The sequence below is a fragment of the Balaenoptera physalus genome (genome assembly GCF_965194825.1).
Source record: "Balaenoptera physalus genome assembly, chromosome: 11".
In the NCBI taxonomy this organism is placed as follows: Eukaryota; Metazoa; Chordata; class Mammalia; order Artiodactyla; family Balaenopteridae; genus Balaenoptera; species Balaenoptera physalus.
The window spans coordinates 89,955,562-89,974,148 of NC_138896.1; the positions used below are offsets into that span (position 1 = coordinate 89,955,562).

An 18,587-nucleotide genomic window follows, 5' to 3' on the forward strand; every position below is an offset into this window, starting at 1 on the left:
AAAAGCAACAAATCACACACATAAATTTTTTAAATGGACATCATAAAGGCTGAGGAAGAGTTGAATAGAGGAAAAAAATTCTAATGAAAGTAGCATCAGGATCAGACATATGACCTGAATCCTTTCAAAGGGGAGGAAAACTACCTAACCACCAAATCTCATCATAAGATAATGTCTTTTCATACGCCTCGTTGCATGAAGACTCCAAAACTACCAAAGACCTCAAGTAATGGAGTAATGTGCTCCTATATATTTGCAGTGACAATGGGTCTTCCGGAGTCTGCTGTAAAAGGAGCTGGTCCTCCTGACTCCAACCTTCTGCTTTCAAATCCATCCTGCAGGCCCCCCCACCACCACCTAGCCTTTTCTTCAAAAATCACTTTATCAGCTTCCTTTTGATTCCAGGGCAGGCTTTCAAGCACCTCTATGACCCATCTGGCTCCACTCCAGTTGCCCATTTTAAAGAAACCTCAGTTGATCTAGTGCAATGGTTTTCAAACTTAAGCTTTCACCAACATCACACAGATTGTGAGGCCCCAACCCTAGAGTTTCAGATTCTGCAGGTCAGGGGTTGGACCCAAAGACTTGCATTTCTAGCAAGTTTCCAGTAAAGGCTGGTGCTCCTATTTGAGAGAGCACACTTTGAGAACCATCTCCTGAATCTGAGCTTGGACTGCTCCTTTCTGAAGCAAATTGAGAAGAATTAAGAAGCGGCCCCTTGCGAGAGGAGACTTTTGGGGTGATGAAAATGTTCCATACCTTGATTGACACATGGTTACACTGATGCATACACTTGTCAAACTCATCAAACTATCCACCGTCCACTTAAAATGGGTGAATTTCATTGTATGTAAATGATACCTTAATAAAATTGATTTAAAACTTTTAAAAAATAGTGGAATCATGGGCTCCTGTACATTTGCAGTGACATCAAAATGTCCCCTTAAAATGGGTATATTTTGGGGCTTCCCTGGTGGCGCAGTGGTTGAGAGTCTGCCTGCCAATGCAGGGGACACGGGTTCGCGCCCTGGTCTGGGAAGATCCCACATGCCACGGAGCAGCTGGGCCCGTGAACCGGAATTACTGAGCCTGCGCGTCTGGAGCCTGTGCTCCGCAACAAGAGAGGCCGCGATAGTGAGAGGCCCGCGCACCGCAATGAAGAGTGGTCCCCGCTTGCCGCAACTAGAGAAACCCCTCGCACAGAAACGAAGACACAACACAGCCATAAATAAATAAATAAAATGAAAAAAAATGGGTATATTTTATTGTATGTAAATGATGCCTTAATAAAATTGATTTAAAACTTTTAAAATTAGTGGAATCATGTGCTCCTGTACATTCGCAATGACATCATCCAGTAACTATTTATTGAGTCCCTTCTTGGTGATAAGCATTCTGGTAAGTTTTAGGAATATAAGAGTCCTTAAGATGGTGGTCTTGTCCTCAGATTTTTGTCAGTCTGATGGTGGATACTAGGAAGTATACCGCCAATTACAAGATTAGATAGTAAATGTTATAATACGAGAAAGTCAAAGCCCCATGGAATGTTGCACTAGAAATGACAATTTCTATTCTTTTTCTTAAAAAGCTGCCTGGTCTATAGTCATTGCAGAGAAGGTACCATGAGGCGCCATCTACCCTTCCATCCCCTGGGCCACAGGTGGCTGGAGCAAGGATGACCCCTGGTCCAAGCTGGATCAATCCACGACTGGGGATGGAGATTCTGAGGATAAGCCAGTTGGCTGTTGGAAGAGTCGAGTTTAGGATTGAGGGAGCCATGTGTAAGCAAAGGAGGACAACTAAGGAGACCGGTGGGGAAACAAGAAATCAAACTTCTACAGATCTAGGAGGATGCTTGACAAGGTTCTGGTTCCTCTCAGACCTGGCTGTATGAACTCTTTGCAAAGAGCAATGGGAGACTCTCCTGGAGCAGTGGTTCTTGAAAATGGATGTGCACCAGAACCATCCAGGCAGCTTGCTTACGTGCCAGTTCCTCAGACTTCCGGTTGAGCAGGTGTGAGCAGGGTGCAGGGGTGGGTGCTTAGAACCAGCACCCTAGGGATCCTCAGGTAAGTAGTCTGCGGATTACATGCTGAGAAACACTACCCTACATTCATTTGTTTGGTTGGTTGTTTTTAACTTGAACTCTTTGAGTCGGGGGTCTGGTTCTTAGAATCAAAAAGCTCTAATATTATTACCAGGTTTAGAAAGTTAAGGAAAGCCATCAGAGTGAGATCACGGTCTTCAGGGATAAATGAGAATTAGTCAGGCAAAGTGTGTGTGTGTGTGTATGGCTGGGATGGGCAAAGGAAGGAGTTGTACAAAGGACGTAAGTCGAAAGAGTGGCATTTTTGGTGATCCAAAAGTCCCTCCATATGGCTTGTACTGTGTGTGTGTGTGTGTGTGTGTGTGTGTGTGTGAGAGAGAGAGAGAAAGACAGACAGAGACAGAGATAGAACACACTGCCCAACAACCAAAATTCTCTGTTGAGAAAGAGTTACCTCTTATTTCTTCCCACATGCAACCTTCTATTCCTTCCCATGCCTCAGGGCTCTTGTTGGCTTTTTGGCTGCCATCTTCTATATATTTTCCTTACCCCGACCCTTTTTCTCTCTGGTTAGCTTCTCTGACATTTGTAGAATCAAAACCCAACATTTTAAAAGAGCATTTAATGCTAAAGCCTACAGGGAAAGAGCTTGGGGCTTTCTGCCCTGGGGCTCGGCGTGGCAGCCTGGCAGGAGCACTCAGTGTGAGGCCTGAGTGAACCTGGAAATAAGAGGCAGCTTACACCCACAAAGCAACCTTGATCAAGGAGGGCAAGACCCGATGGAAAAATACTCTTTTCCTCCCACCAGGTAGAAAATTCTAAAGTGCATTTTGTATGGCATCTCAGAGAGTATCCCCAAGCGGGACTGAGGTGCAGTTGCCCGCTGGTGATGACGTGCCTTCGTCCTGGTGTGGACGAAGGAATGTCACGTGCCATCTCAGTAGACAAAGGATGTTGCAGCCGTCAAGCCACAAGCCACTGCAGCGGCCCCGGACTGTGCACCCTCAGCAGATTCAGGATGGAGAAAAACAGGATACTAGCCCTAGATAGTTAAGGTGCATGTCAACAAGCCCAGACTCTTGCATCTTCCCATACAAAGAAAAGTACCAAAGTCACTAACCTGAGACGTTTGTTTTTTTCCTTAATTAACAGTAATCTTTTGATGTTCTGACTACCTGGTTTTTGTTGCAAAAACTCCTGTATATTCTGGCCCCTCTCTTAGCTCCTTGGAATAGTCCCTCAGCGCTATATGAGAGCCTGTCTCCCGGGCTTGGAGCCCTCAGCAAATCCACCAATTCTCAACTTTTAGGTTGTGTGTTTTTTTCAGTGGACACTTGTTTAGAAAACCCCTGCCCCTGCTCCTTGAGATCTCCTTCAGGCACCCAAGTACTCATCTCCAGTTGTACTTTACGGGGAAGCTCAATAATAATGATGAAAGAGAAAAATGAAAGTCAGAAAGATATAGAAAGGCTTATCAATCCCTCCTGGCCTTCCTTGGAATGTAAATGGTGCTTGTTTAGGCTTCCAGCACTCTCCTGTTTTCACATTGTTCTAGGTATTCCCAGGAGAACACCCTTAGTTCTGTCTGGAGTGAGTGTCTATTTTATCCTGGGGAATCAGCACTTACATGCTGCTGTGAATCAGATCATGTCACCTCTCTGCTTAATACTCCACTGGCTTCCCATTGTACTCAGAATAAAATACAAACGCTCAACCCACGTGGCGTACGAGGCCCTCCATGATTTAGTCTCGCCTCACCACTCTCTCCCCTGCTCACTCTGCTCCAGCCGTTTTCTATTCCTAAAACCTACCAGGCACGTTCCTACTCCCAGGCCTTTGCACTAGCCACACCCTCTGCTAGGAATGCTCACCCCCCCAGGTGTTCACATAACGGCTTCCTTCTCAGCCTTCTGGCTCAGATGAAACACAGACTCCAGAGACAGGCTTCCCTTCATTGCTAATTCAAAGTCACACTTCTTCCCCAAGTTGCACTCCCTCAGTCTTTATGGTCTTTTTGGTTCCCTAACAAAATCACGGTAGGCACTCACTCAGTAAGTGTTTCCTGAATGAATGAATGAATGAATGATGAACCCTTTAGCAAGCTGTGAAGTCTGCACATGTTTAGTGGTACTTTAATTAATTCACTTATTAGCACATTAAAGGCTGCTTTCTCATCGTGTCATGATCCAGTGCAGGATAGCTAGGGGGAAGAGAGGAATTCTGTTTCCCGAAGTTTTCTGGCTCCTTCCTTCCAGTGAGTCTGTCAACCCCAAGGACCTTCAAGTTGGGCACCAGATCTTCTGCATCCAGAAGGCAAATGAGGGCAGGGGAGGTCGGGAAAGTAGTGGAGGCAGTTTTTATGGACCAGACACAGTAACAGCATATAACACTTCTACCCTCACTGTACTGGTCAGAAATCAGCCTCCTCCTCTCCTCCACCCTGATACTCCAGCTGGAGAGGCCGAGCAGCATCATTTCTCCGTGTGCCACCCAGGAGGTAAAAGAAATGGGGTTTGGTGAAAACTGTCCATCAGCCTTCAGATGACATTGTTTGTAAATATGGGACTGGGTCAGTCTTCCCACTCAAGTACACATTTCCCGGCTGAAGCACCATGATGTCTACGGCTGCTGCGAAGATGCCAACTTGAGATGAAAACAGAATTAATTCCATTCTCCCATCCCCATCTGTGGTCAACAACTCCACTCACAGAGCCTAACCAGAAGCCAGCTAATAACGGGCTGTGGCAAAGGTACAGCTTGTAGACGTCTACCCTGCATCACAGTTCAGAGGAGAGCAGGATATCCCATCGGATATTTTTCTAAGGCCTTTTCCAAGGATCCTTCCTCTGAGGAAACAATCATCGGGAATCCATCCACGTATTCAGAAAATCAAATATAATAAGTGTTACGGTATTTGGAAAAAAAACTTTCTGACCATCCTGAAAGGCCATTAAACCAGTCAAAACAATCAGAGAGCAGTTAAGCACCCAAATGTTCAGCCCTAAGTGCAAAGGACAGAACGGTGGTATCATATGCTTATTTAGCTGGGAAGCTGGACTCTAGGCATTTGCAAGAAAGATAAAGAAATTAATCTAGCCCCACAGGAAGATAAGAGAAGTAGCTATGCAGTTCTTTAGCATGGGGCTTTTAGTCTTGAAGGCTTTTGAAATACGTAATGTAAAATGAGACCGAGGCTCATTCATACACATAAAGCCAGAACGCTTCGGGCGGCTCTCAGATATTCGGGTAGGAGAGCCATTTCTGGCAGAAAGCAGTCCCCTCTACCTTCAACTGCCTTCCTGAGCCCATGGCTTCTGCCTTCAAAGTCACAAAACAGGAGAGAAGATGGCGGAAGAGTAAGACGCGGAGATCACCTTCCTTCCCACAGATACAGTAGAAATACATCTACACGTGGAACTGCTCCTACAGAACACCCACTGAACGCTGGCAGAAAATGTCCGACCTCTAAACAGGCAAGAAACTCCCCCCGTACTTGGGTAGGGCAAAAGAAAAAAGAAATAACAGAGACAAAAGAATAGGGACGGCACCTGCACCAGTGGGAGGGAGCTGTGAAGGAGGAAAGATTTCCACGCACTAGGAAGCCCCTTCGCGGGCAGAGACTGCGGGTGGCAGAGGGGGGAAGCTTCGGAGCCACGGAGGAGAGCACAGCCACAGGGGTGCGGAGGGCAAAGCGGAGAGATTCCCGCACAGAGGCTCGGCGCCGAGCAGCGCTCTCCAGCCCGAGAGGCTTGTCTGCTCACCCGCCGGGGCGGGCGGGGCTGGGAGCTGAGGCTCAGCTTCGGTCGGATCGCAGGGAGAGGACTGGGGCTGGCGGCGTGAACACAGCCTGAAGGGGTTAGCGCACCACAGCTGGCTGGTAGGGAGTCCGGGAAAAAGTCTGCAGCTGCCGAAGAGGCAAGAGACTTTTTCTTGCCTCTTTGTTTCACGGCGCGCAAGGAGAGGGGATTCAGAGCGCCGCCTAAACAAGCTCCACAGACGGGCGCGAGCCGCAGCGATCAGCGCAGGCCCCAGAGACGGGCGTGAGACGCTGGGGCTGCTGCTGCCGCCTCCAAAAAGCCTGTGTGTGAGCACAGGTCACTCTCCACACCGACCCTCCCGGGAGCCGGTACAGCCCGCCACTGCCAGGCTCCTGTGATCCGGGGACAACTTCCCCAGGAGAACGCACGGCACACCTCAGGCTGCTGCAACATCACGTTGGCCTCTGCCGCCGCAGGCTCGCCCCGCCTCCTCCGTACCCCTCCCTCCCCGCGGCCTGAGTGAGCCAGAGCCCCCGAAGCAGCTGCTCCTTTAACCCCGTCCTGTCTGGGCGGGGAACAGACGCCCTCAGGTGACCTACACGCAGAGGCGGGTCCAAATTCAAAGCTGATCCCCAGGAGCTGTGCGAACAGAGAGGAGAAGGGGAAATCTCTCCCAGCAGCCTCAGAAGCAGCGGATTCAAACTCCACAAACAACTTGATGTGCCTGCATCTGTTGAATACCTGAATAGACAACGAATCATCCCAAATTCAGGAGGTGGACTTTCGGAACAGGATATATTAATTTTTCCCCTTTTCCTTTTTTTTGTGAGTGTATATGTATATGCTTCTGGGTGAGATTTTGTCTGTATAGCTCTGCTTTATAATAGCTTTATTTTACTTCACTATATTATAGCCTCCTTCTTTCTTTCTTTCTATTTTTTCTCCCTTTTACTCTGAGCCGTGTGGACGAAAGGATCTTGGTGCTCCAGCCAGGCATCAGGGCCGTGCCTCTGAGATGGGAGAACCAACTTCAGGACACTGGTCCACAAGAGACCTCCCAGCTCCACGTAATACCAAACGGCAAAAATCTCTCAGAGATCTCCATCTCAACATCAAGACCCAGCTTCACTCAACGACCAGCAAGCTACAGTGCTGGACACCCTATGCCAAACAACTAGCAAGACAGGAACACAGCCCCATCCATTAGCACAGAGGCTGCCTAAAATCATAATAAGGCCACAGACACCCCAAAATACACCACCAGACGTGGACGTGCCCACCAGAAAGACAAGATCCAGCCTCATCCACCAGAACTCAGGCACTAGTTCCCTCCACCAGGAAGCCTACACAACCCACTGAACCAACCTTAGCCACTGGGGACAGATACCAAAAACAACGGGAACTACGAACCTGCAGCCTGTGAAAAGGAGACCCCAAACACAGTAAGATAAGCAAAATGAGACGACAGAAAAACATACAGCAGATGAAGGAGCAGGGTCAAAACACTCCAGATTTAACAAATGAAGAGGAAATAGGCGGTCTACCTGAAAAAGAATTCAGAATAATGATAGTAAGGATGATCCAAAATCTTGGAAATAGAATAGACAAAATGCAAGAAACATTTAACAAGGATGTAGAAGAACTAAAGAGGAACCAAGCAATGATGAAAAACACAATAAATGAAATTAAAAATACTCTAGATGGGATCAATAGCAGAATAACTGAGGCAGAAGAAAGGATAAGTGACCTGGAAGATAAAATGGTGGAAATAACTACTGCAGAGCAGGATAAAGAAAAAAGAATGAAAAGAACTGAGGACAGTCTCAGAGACCTCTGGGACAACATTAAACGCACCAACATTCGAATTATAGGGGTCCCAGAAGAAGAAGAAAAAAAGAAAGGGACTGAGAAAATATTTGAAGAGATTATAGTTGAAAACTTCCCTAATATGGGAAAGGAAATAGTTAATCAAGTCCTGGAAGCACAGAGAGTCCCATACAGGATAAACCCAAGGGGAAACACGCCAAGACACATATTAATCAAACTGTCAAAAATTAAATATAAGGAAAACATATTAAAGGCAGCAAGGGAAAAACAGCAAATAACACACAAGGGAATCCCCATAAGGTTAACATCTGATCTTTCAGCAGAAACTCTGCAAGCCAGAAGGGAGTGGCAGGATATACTTAAAGTGATGAAGGAGAAAAACCTACAACCAAGATTACTCTACCCAGCAAGGATCTCATTCAGATGTGATGGAGAAATTAAAACCTTTACAGACAAGCAAAAGCTGAGAGAGTTCAGCACCACCAAACCAGCTTTACAACAAATGCTAAGGGAACTTCTCTAGGCAAGAAACACAAGAGAAGGAAAACACCTACAATAACAAACCCAAAACATTTAAGAAAATGGGAATAGGAACATACATATCGATGTAATGTAAATGGATTGTAAATGGATTAAATGCTCCCACCAAAAGACACAGGCTGGCTGAATGGATACAAAAACAAGACCCATATATATGCTGTCTACAAGAGACCCACTTCAGACCTAGAGACACATATAGACTGAAAGTGAGGGGATGGAAAAAGATATTCCATGCAAATGGAAATCAAAAGAAAGCTGGAGTAGCAATTCTCATATCAGACAAAATAGACTTTAAAATAAAGACTATTACAAGAGACAAAGAAGGACACTATATAATGATCAAGGGATCGATCCAAGAGGAAGGTATAACAATTGTAAATATTTATGCACCCAACATAGGAGCACCTCAATACATAAGGCAAATACTAACAGCCATAAAAGGGGAAATCGACAGCAACACAATCATAGTAGGGGACTTTAACACCCCACTTTCACCAATGGACAGATCATCCAAAATGAAAATAAATAAGGAAACGCAAGCTTTAAATGATACATTAAACAAGATGGACTTAATTGATATTTATAGGACATTCCACCCAAAAACAACAGAATACACATTTTTCTCAAGTGCTCATGGAACATTCTCCAGGATAGATCATATCTTGGGTCACAAATCAAGCCTTGGTAAATTTAAGAAAACTGAAATCATATCAAGTATCTTTTCCGACCACAACGCTATGAGACTAGATATCAATTACAGGAAAAGATGTGTAAAAAATACAAACACATGGAGGCTACACAATACACTGCTTAATAACGAAGTGATCACTGAAGAAATCAAAGGGGAAATCAAAAAATACCTAGAAACAAATGACAATGGAGATACGACGACCCAAAACCTATGGGACGCAGCAAAAGCAGTGCTAAGAGGGAAGTTTATAGCAATACAAGCCTACCTCAAGAAACAGGAAACATCTCGAATAAACAACCTAACCTTGCACCTAAAGCAATTAGAGAAAGAAGAACAAAAAAACCCCCAAGCCAGCAGAAGGAAAGAAATTATAAAGATCAGGTCAGAAATAAATGAAAAAGAAATGAAGGAAACAATAGCAAAAATCAATGAAACTAAAAGCTGGTTCTTTGAGAAGATAAACAAAATTGATAAACCATTAGTCAGACTCATCAAGAGAAAAAGGGAGAAGACTCAAATCAATAGAATTAGAAATGAAAAAGGAGAAGTAACCACTGACACTGCAGAAATACAAAAGATCATGAGAGATTACTACAAGCAACTCTATGCCAAGAAAATGGACAACCTGGAAGAAATGGACAGATTCTTAGAAATGCACAAACTGCCAAGACTGAACCAGGAAGAAATAGAAAATATAAACAGACCAATCACAAGCACTGAAATTGAAACTGTGATTAAAAACCTTCCAACAAACAAGAGCCCAGGACCAGATGGCTTCACAGGTGAATTCTATCAAACATTTAGAGAAGAGCTAACACCTATCCTTCTCAAACTCTTCCAAAATATTGCAGAAGGAGGAACACTCCCAAACTCATTCTACGAGGCCACCATCACCCTGATACCAAAACCAGACAAAGATGTCACAAAGAAAGAAAACTACAGGCCAATATCACTGATGAACATAGATGCAAAAATCCTCAACAAAATACTAGCAAACAGAATCCAACAGCACATTAAAAGGATCATACACCATGATCAAATGGGGTTTATCCCAGGAATGCAAGGATTCTTCAACATACGCAAATCAATCAATGTGATACACCATATTAACAAATTGAAGGAGAAAAACCATATGATCATCTCAATAGATGCAGAGAAAGCTTTCGACAAAATTCAACACCCATTTATGATAAAAGCCCTGCAGAAAGTAGGCATAGAGGGAACTTTCCTCAACATAATAAAGGCCATATATGACAAACCCACAGCCAACATTGTCCTCAATGGTGAAAAACTGAAACCATTTCCACTAAGATCAGGAACAAGACAAGGTTGCCCACTCTCACCACTATTATTCAACATAGTTTTGGAAGTGTTAGCCACAGCAATCAGAGAAGACAAAGAAATAAAAGGAATCCAAATCGGAAAAGAAGAAGTAAAGCTGTCACTATTTGCAGATGACATGATACTATACATAGAGAATCCTAAAGATGCTACCAGAAAACTCCTAGAGCTAATCAATGAATTTGGTAAAGTAGCAGGATACAAAATTAATGCACAGAAATCTCTTGCATTCCTATACATTAATGACGAAAAATCTGAAAGTGAAATTAAGAAAACACTCCCGTTTACCACTGCAACAAAAAGAATAAAATACCTAGGAATAAACCTACCTAAGGAGACAAAAGACCTGTATGCAGAAAATTATAAGACACTGATGAAAGAAATTAAAGATGATACAAATAGATGGAGAGATATACCATGTTCCTGGATTGGAAGAATCAACATTGTGAAAATGACTCTACTACCCAAAGCAATCTACAGATTCAATGCAATCCCTATCAAACTACCACTGGCATTTTTCACAGAACTAGAACAAAAAATTTCACAATTTGTATGGAAACACAAAAGACCCCGAATAGCCAAAGCAATCTTGAGAACGAAAAATGGAGCTGGGGGAATCAGGCTCCCTGACTTCAGACTATATTACAAAGCTACAGTAATCAAGACAGTTTGGTACTGGCACAAAAACAGAAATATAGATCAATGGAACAGGATAGAAAGCCCAGAGATAAACCCACACACATATGGTCACCTTATCTTTGATAAAGGAGGCAAGAATATACAATGGAGAAAAGGCAGCCTCTTCAATAAGTGGTGCTGGGAAAATTGGACAGATACATGTAAAAGTATGAAATTAGAACACTCCCTGACACCATGCACAAAAATAAACTCAAAATGGATTAAAGACCTAAATGTAAGGCCAGACACTATCAAACTCTTAGAGGAAAACATAGGCAGAACACTCTATGACATACATCACAGCAAGATTCTTTTTGACCCAGCTCCCAGAGAAATGGAAATAAGAACACAAATAAACAAATGGGACCTAATGAAACTTAAAAGCTTTTGCACAGCAAAGGAAACCATAAACAAGACCAAAAGACAACCCTCAGAATGGGAGAAAATATTTGCAAATGAAGCAACTGACAAAGGATTAATCTCCAAGATTTACAAGCAGCTCATGCAGCTCAATAACAAAAAAACGAACAACCCAATCCAAAAATGGGCAGAAGACCTAAATAGACATTTCTCCAAAGAAGATATACAGATTGCCAACAGATACATGAAAGAATGCTCAACATCATTAATCATTAGAGAAATGCAAATCAAAACTACAATGAGATATCATCTCACACCGATCAGAATGGCCATCATCAAAAAATCTAGAAACAATAAATGCTGGAGAGGGTGTGGAGGAAAGGGAACACTCTTGCACTGTTGGTGGGAATGTAAATTGATACAGCCACTATGGAGAACAGTATGGAGGTTCCTTAAAAAACTACAAATAGAACTACCATACGACCCAGCAATCCCACTACTGGGCATATACCCTGAGAAAACCATAGTTCAAAAAGAGTCATGTACCAAAATGTTCATTGCAGCTCTATTTACAAGAGCCAGGACATGGAAGCAACCTAAATGTCCATCGACAGATGAATGGGTAAAGAAGATGTGGCACATATATACAATGGAATATTACTCAGCCATAAAAAGAAATGAAATGGAGGTATTTGTAATGAGGTGGATCGAGTTAGAGTCTGTCATACAGAGTGAAGTAAGTCAGAAAGAGAAAAACAAATACAGTATGCTAACACATATATACAGAATCTAAGGAAAAAAAAAAAAAAAAAGCCATGAAGAACCTAGTGGCAAGACGGGAATAAAGACACAGACCTACTAGAGAATGGACTTGAGGATATGGGGAGGGGGTGGGGTGAGATGTGACAGGGTAAGAGAGTGTCATGGACATATATACACTACCAAATGTAAAATAGATAACTAGTGGGAAGCAGCCACATAGCACAGGGAGATCAGCTCGGTGCTTTGTGACCACCTAGAGGGGTGGGATGGGGAGGGTGGGAGGGAGAGAGATGCAAGAGGGAAGAGATATGGGAACATATTGTATGTGTATAACTGATTCACTTTGTTATAAAGCAGAAGCTAACACACCATTGTAAGGCAATTATACGTCAATAAAGATGTTAAAAAAAAAAAAAAAGTCACAAAACAGTTGCTGAAGCTCCAGCCATCATTTCTGTGTTCTAAGCAGCAGGAGGGGGAGGAGGATGGAAAAGCAAAAGAGCAAGTCTCCCACCTGAGTCAGCTCCCAACTGGAGCTGAACATCCCACAGAACACTACTTAAACCTCACTGGCCAGCACTTGGTAACCCGGCCATATTTAATTGTGTGGGAGGCAGGGAAATGTAGTCTAATTTTAGCAAAGCACGTCACCACCTCAAATAAGACTGGGGTTCTTTACTCCGAGTGGAGGAAGTGGGTATCAGGTAGGCCACCAGCAGTTGGCAGGCACTAAAGATGTGGCTTCCCAGGTTAGTCAGGGAAAAGATTGCGTTCTCTCCTGACCAGCTGGTTCCCCACCCTTACCTCCTCCCTCACCCTTTGTGAGGGATCAGAAGGCACCACCCCAGGAAGCCTGTCCACTTTATCATAAGACGTATCCTTTACCCAAGTCAAGTAAATGCCACCCACAAGGGCTTGACGGAACATATGGTTTCTGCTGACTGCTCATTTGCCATGGGTCACCCAGCCACTTCAGAAATTGGCAAAACTAAGTCCAGACCTGAGAGCCAGCAGGTATAAAGTTACTAGTACTGCCTGAATTGGTCAGCAACCACTCAGCATTGTGAATAATTAACAGTGATATGAATAACATCAAGAACCATCTTTCATTGACTGTTGACTATGTGCCAAGCACTGGGCCAGGCTTTTTACCCCCAGAGGCTTGCTACAGAGAATTAAATCTGGTAATGCATGCCACAGTCACAGAGGAGCTGTAGGCTGTTCTCTTACTCAACACCATCCCATTAGTATGTGGCAGAGCTAAGATTAAACCCAGGTCTTCTGGCTCCAACCCTCATGATCTCTCCAGTAACTCTCAGTTGGCTGAGGCTAAGTCAGGTGTCAAGACTTTAATATCAGTCACAACATAGGTTCTTGGTTAGAGCAGAGACCAAGCAAGAGTGGTATAGATTTGTTCTCTTTTGAGTCCAAGTCCAAGGAGAGAGTGGTCTGGCAGAGGGCGGGGGCTGGCAGCAGAGCTCTGCCCCACACAGAGGTAGAGGGACCCAGACCCCTTCCACCTTGATGTTCTACCATCTCCTGGCGTTGGAGCAGGTCACTGAGAGGGCATGCTTGCTGGGTGACCCATGAGCTGGGCCCAGACAATCGGAGGCTCCTCACCTCCCCTTCCATCCTTGGAATGTATATTCCACCCACCATTCCTGCACTCAGCCATTTCGAGGATGCAGGCTTGAAAGAATAATGTAAAAAAGGAAAGTAAGAAAAGATATCTTTACTCAAAGTCCTCAATCAAGAGATAATAATAATTGGGGCTTCCCTGGTGGCGCAGTGATTAAGAATCCGCCTGCCAATGCAGGGGACACGGGTTCGAGCCCTGGTCCGGGAAGATCCCACGTGCCGCGGAGCAACTAAGCCCATGCACCACAACTACGGAGCCTGTGCTCTAGAGCCCGTGAGCCACAACTACGGAGCCCACATGCCACAACTACTGCAGCCCGCAGGCCTAGAGCCTGTGCTCCACAACAAGAGAAGCCACCGCAGTAAGAAGCTTGCACACTGGGACAAAGAGCAGCCCCCACTTGATGCAACTAGAGAAAGCCTGCGCGCAGCAACAAAGACTCAACACAGCCAAAAAATAAATTAATTAAATAAATAAATTTACAAAAAAAAAAGAGTTAATAACAATTTTTTTGAGTCTGACAATGACCCATCAAGAAATGAACTTTAAGAATGAAGTCTGTCGCTATCTTAACCTATTGTTTTACACAATAGGAACTGAAGAGTTGGGAACGACCTCCCTCTCACCCTCCCTCAGAGCCCAAGTATGACTCTCTTTCCAGACCTTTCTCCAGGGATGGGACAACAGAGATCAGAAAGGAGGGCACAGGCTATGTAGCCGGGGGCAAGGATGGTTGGAAGGGAAAAGGAGCAAGGATAAAGTGGGGATGTGCGTATGCAGGGGGAGACTGGGTGGAGGAAAAAAATAACATTTATTTGCTATAGAAACAAAGTCCCATTGCTGGTTTGAGATACATACAGATATATAGGTATATAGATACATAGATATAGATATAGATATATATGCATGTGTGTAAAGATATATAGGTAGTATCACAAAATCTCCTTCATGAGGTCACAAAGCAAAATTGGCCACACCCTTGTCGTACCTTCATTTACAAAAATCTGACGCGTCTTCCTGGGTTTTTCTTTTTAAAAGATAAAGAAAGAGATGGAGGACCATGGAAGCTATTAGAACTGCCACCTACCAGTCTGGAGTGATCTGCCTCTTTCTTCCGTCTCTCCTTGCCCTCCGTGTACAAAGGCCAGTTTCGGGTTTCACCTGGGGATCCCCCGAGGTTGTAAATCAACACCTGGAATACTGCCCTCACCCCCATTATTGACAAGGGCTCCACAAGGGCTCCACATTAACCACTGCCTCCTTGTTCCAGCTCAAGGGAAGGAGGCAAGAACAAGAAGAAGGTGTTTCCTTCCAATGGGAACAACTCATAAGCTTGCATAAATCACTTCCTCTCACACTCCTTTAGGCGGAGCTTGGTCACGTGGCCACACCAGACACAAGGGAAGCTGGGAAATGTAGTCCCTATCTTGGCAGCCATGTGCCCAGAGAAAACCCAAAGGATGGGGGTTATTACTAAAAAGAGGAAGGGAAATGGGCTTGGGGGACGAAAAGCAGTCTCTGCCACATTTCAGGATTGCATCACATGAAGAGAGGAACAATCTGGTTTCTTTGGTTCAGATGGAGAGGTGGGCACTGCCCCACCAAGACCACACAAAATGGGGAACTTCCATAATGGGTGGCGAGGAAGGAAGAGAGACACTGGAAACTATAACTGCTATAGTACTCAATAGTTATATCCTGGAAGAAAAAGTGACCGCAAGATGTGGCAGAAAAACGAGCTGTTATCTTCTTTAGAAAAACAAAAAAGTTCTTGCTAATCATGTCAGCCAAGCTACATTTATCCCTCCTTGCTCTTGGCTCACAATCCCTTTTTGAACTCGCTTCCCCTGAGCACAAAGGGTGAGTAAACTTTGGGTTCTGGACACAGAGAGGAGGTTTCTCGGTCTTTGTGCCAAAGCACCCAGTCTGGCTCCTCCCTCTGCACCCAGACTCCAAGGTGGCAGGTGTTTTGATGGACCTCAGGTGGAGGGACCCACTTCTGAAAGAGTCCAAAGTGGAGGGCTGGGCAGGCCTGGAATTTATTAGAAGTTCATGATTAATACACGCAGGCTGACCCCATGCAGGTCTTGATATGGGTTCCTGGGAACAATTCTAGGTCAAGCAATGATTCACAAGCCTTGTGCTAAGCCTTCAAAAGTCCCTTTACTGTCAATGTACATAATCATAGTAAACCCTCCATAAATGGTGGCCCTAAGCCTGCCACTGTGCATACTGTCTCCATTTCTAATATCCACTGTAGTAGGTGCTGTCCTTGCTGCTTCCACACCCCCTTCTCTTTACCATTTCAAGACACACTGGCCTTTTCCAACTGCCACACCTGCATTTCTTTGCCAAGAGCTTTCCTGGACTCACAGTCCTCCTTTGCCAAGCGCAGGATACCAGGGAAACACCTAGGAATAAATACTTCACCTCCCAGAAGGAGCCCTCAGTTAATGACTCTTGGGAGCTGGAGTATAAACACCCCAGCTCCCTCACCCCTCAGATGGGATCATTCTGAGGCACACACACTATGCTGGTTCCCGAGTTTCTCCAGGGGGATGGAGCAGTACTGGCCCACTGTGCGAGTTAAACTGCTAACACACTTGTTTTTGGCGGCCTTCCACTCCTTATCTCATTTCCTGATTTCTCTACTGGTGTTTCCTGCACTTCCCAAATAAACTACTTGCAGTCTATCTTAGGATATGCTTCTGGATGAACCCAAATAAGACCACCAGCATGAGGAGTAAGTTATGATCCCCATGGGAGGAACAGGCTGGCACAGGCTCAGGAGGCAGCCTGAACCAGATGTGAATTTTGGCTTCATCCCTGAGCAGCTGAGTAATGCTGGGAAAATTATTTGACTGTTTGGTGCTTCAATTTCCTCATCTGTAAAATGGGACAACCTTGCAGGACCGTAAACTCTCAAATGAAACAATTCCTCTAATGCCTACAATGACCCTAATATATAGCAAGCACTCAACAAAAGTGAGCTTTCCTTCCTTCTTATCTCCATTTTATAAGTGAGAAAACGGAGGCTCAGTAAGGTTTCCTGACCTGCACAAGGTAATCATGCAGTTAAGTGACAGATCCTGGATTCAAACACGTATCTTTCTGGCTCCAGATCCACTTAGAACTTTCCCACTAACCGTCACATATCAACTTCACTGTCAAAGTTACCTCATTTGATACATAAAATCATTTTAACCTTCAAATTCCCAGGTCTTCCTTTCACTTTGTGTTGTGCAGACAACACATCTGGATTCTGATTTACAGAGATTCCCAGATCTTGGTGTGTTCACATCCTCTGCTGTTTATGTCCTCAGACTGGGGCATAACTTTCCCTCTCTCTCATTCAGCTGTGACACACTCTTCTAATTTGGGTGCAAAGATCTTCACAAGTTCATCTCTGATTAAAACACAACGTTACTGGGGCTTCCCTGGTGGCGCAGTGGTTGAGAATCTGCCTGCCAATGCAGGGGACACGGGTTTGAGCCCTGGTGTGGGAGGATCCCACATGCCGCGGAGCAACTAGGCCCGTGCGCCACAACTACTGAGCCTGCACGTCTGGAGCCTGTACTCCGCAACAACAGAGGCCACGATAGTGAGAGGCCCGCGCACCGCGATGAAGAGTAGCCCCCACTTGCCGCAACTAGAGAAAACCCTCACACAGAAACGAAGACCCAACACAGCCATAAATAAAATAAATAAATATTTTTTTTTAATTAAAAAAAAAACACAATGTTACTAAAAATAGATGAACACCCAGGAGAAGAAAGATGAGAGAGAACCCAGGGCAGAGCAAATGCACATGTAAGTGGTTTCCCCTTGGACACAGGTGAGGTGACTTTTCCAGGTGCCCTTTCACCCCTGAAGAGAGAACCCAGAGCTTCAAATGTGGGGAGCACACCTGCTGAACCCCTGCTTGACTGACTGAGTGGAGGCTGTGAAAAGGAAGAGGTACAGAATGTTTCCAAATCCATTCCCTTAACTAACAGTGTTCTGTTACCCCACAGCCAGCCAAGTCCAAACGGCAAGCAGAGGTACAGACAAAAAGCAAAACCAAAGTCACGCTCTTAAACTCACTCCAATTTTTACAATTAGAAACCTAGACACAGCTGTTTTATTTTAGCATACATTTAAGTTTGGGGTCATTTTAAAAATATAATTTTGTTTTGAAATATATATGTATTGGAGGGACATCATCTTTCAGAGGTTAGACTTTGAAAGGTCCTGTGTGTGACCTGCATCTAAAGTAGGGTGACCAACTCATCTCGGTTTGCCCAGGACCTTCCCAGTTTTAGTACGAAGAGTCCCTCATCCCAGGAAATTTCTCAGCCCTGGGCAAACGGGGATGGTTGGTCACCCAATTAGAAAACAAATTTGACTCTCAAATTGCCTCTTTTAAAATACAAATCTCCTCAGGCAGGTTAAAACAATTCACCAATCACAATCTAGAGATGTGGATTGCTTCTCACGAAATACCCCATCAAATAGTCCCATTTTAAGAATCCATAAGGATCCCCTATTGCAGGAATCACAAATTCAGACACCCATAGAGGCAAGGCTGAAATTATGGGTAATCATGAGTCAAATCCATCTCACCTGCCTTCACTAATCAAGGTCGTTTTAGTTGTTGCTAGGAAAGACTTGCATGTCCTCCTAGCAGCATGTAACCTAAACAATAAGATGTTTGTTTGCCAGGGTTGTTTTCCAGGAACTTGGAGTCACCTGTGTCTAGTTTAAGCTGAGCCAGTTAAGACTGGATAGGACCACCTACGCTCCAACTAGGCATGTGCTAGTGTCCTTTTGGTGACCCTTTGATGCCAAAGGGCTAAAAACTCCACCTTCACATTATGCTAAGCGCCTCCATTTTTGAACCCGCAGAGGCCTGTAGCTTAGTTACACCTGCAGAGAAGGACAATTACCGCACCTTTTTCCAATCAC

At 44.5% G+C, this 18,587-nt stretch overlaps 1 protein-coding gene and 1 long non-coding RNA gene across 2 annotated transcripts in view; one reads left to right on the top strand and one right to left on the bottom strand.

The window, feature by feature from the left end:
• FRMD4B (FERM domain containing 4B) overlaps positions 1 to 18,587 on the bottom strand; it is a 336,744-nt gene that overhangs the window by 303,365 nt on the left and 14,792 nt on the right. The window lies entirely within an intron of this gene.
• On the top strand, positions 1,255 to 17,071 carry LOC309637577. Its single transcript, XR_014250674.1, has 2 exons — positions 1,255 to 5,372; positions 12,424 to 17,071. It is a non-coding gene; the product is annotated as an uncharacterized lncRNA (long non-coding RNA).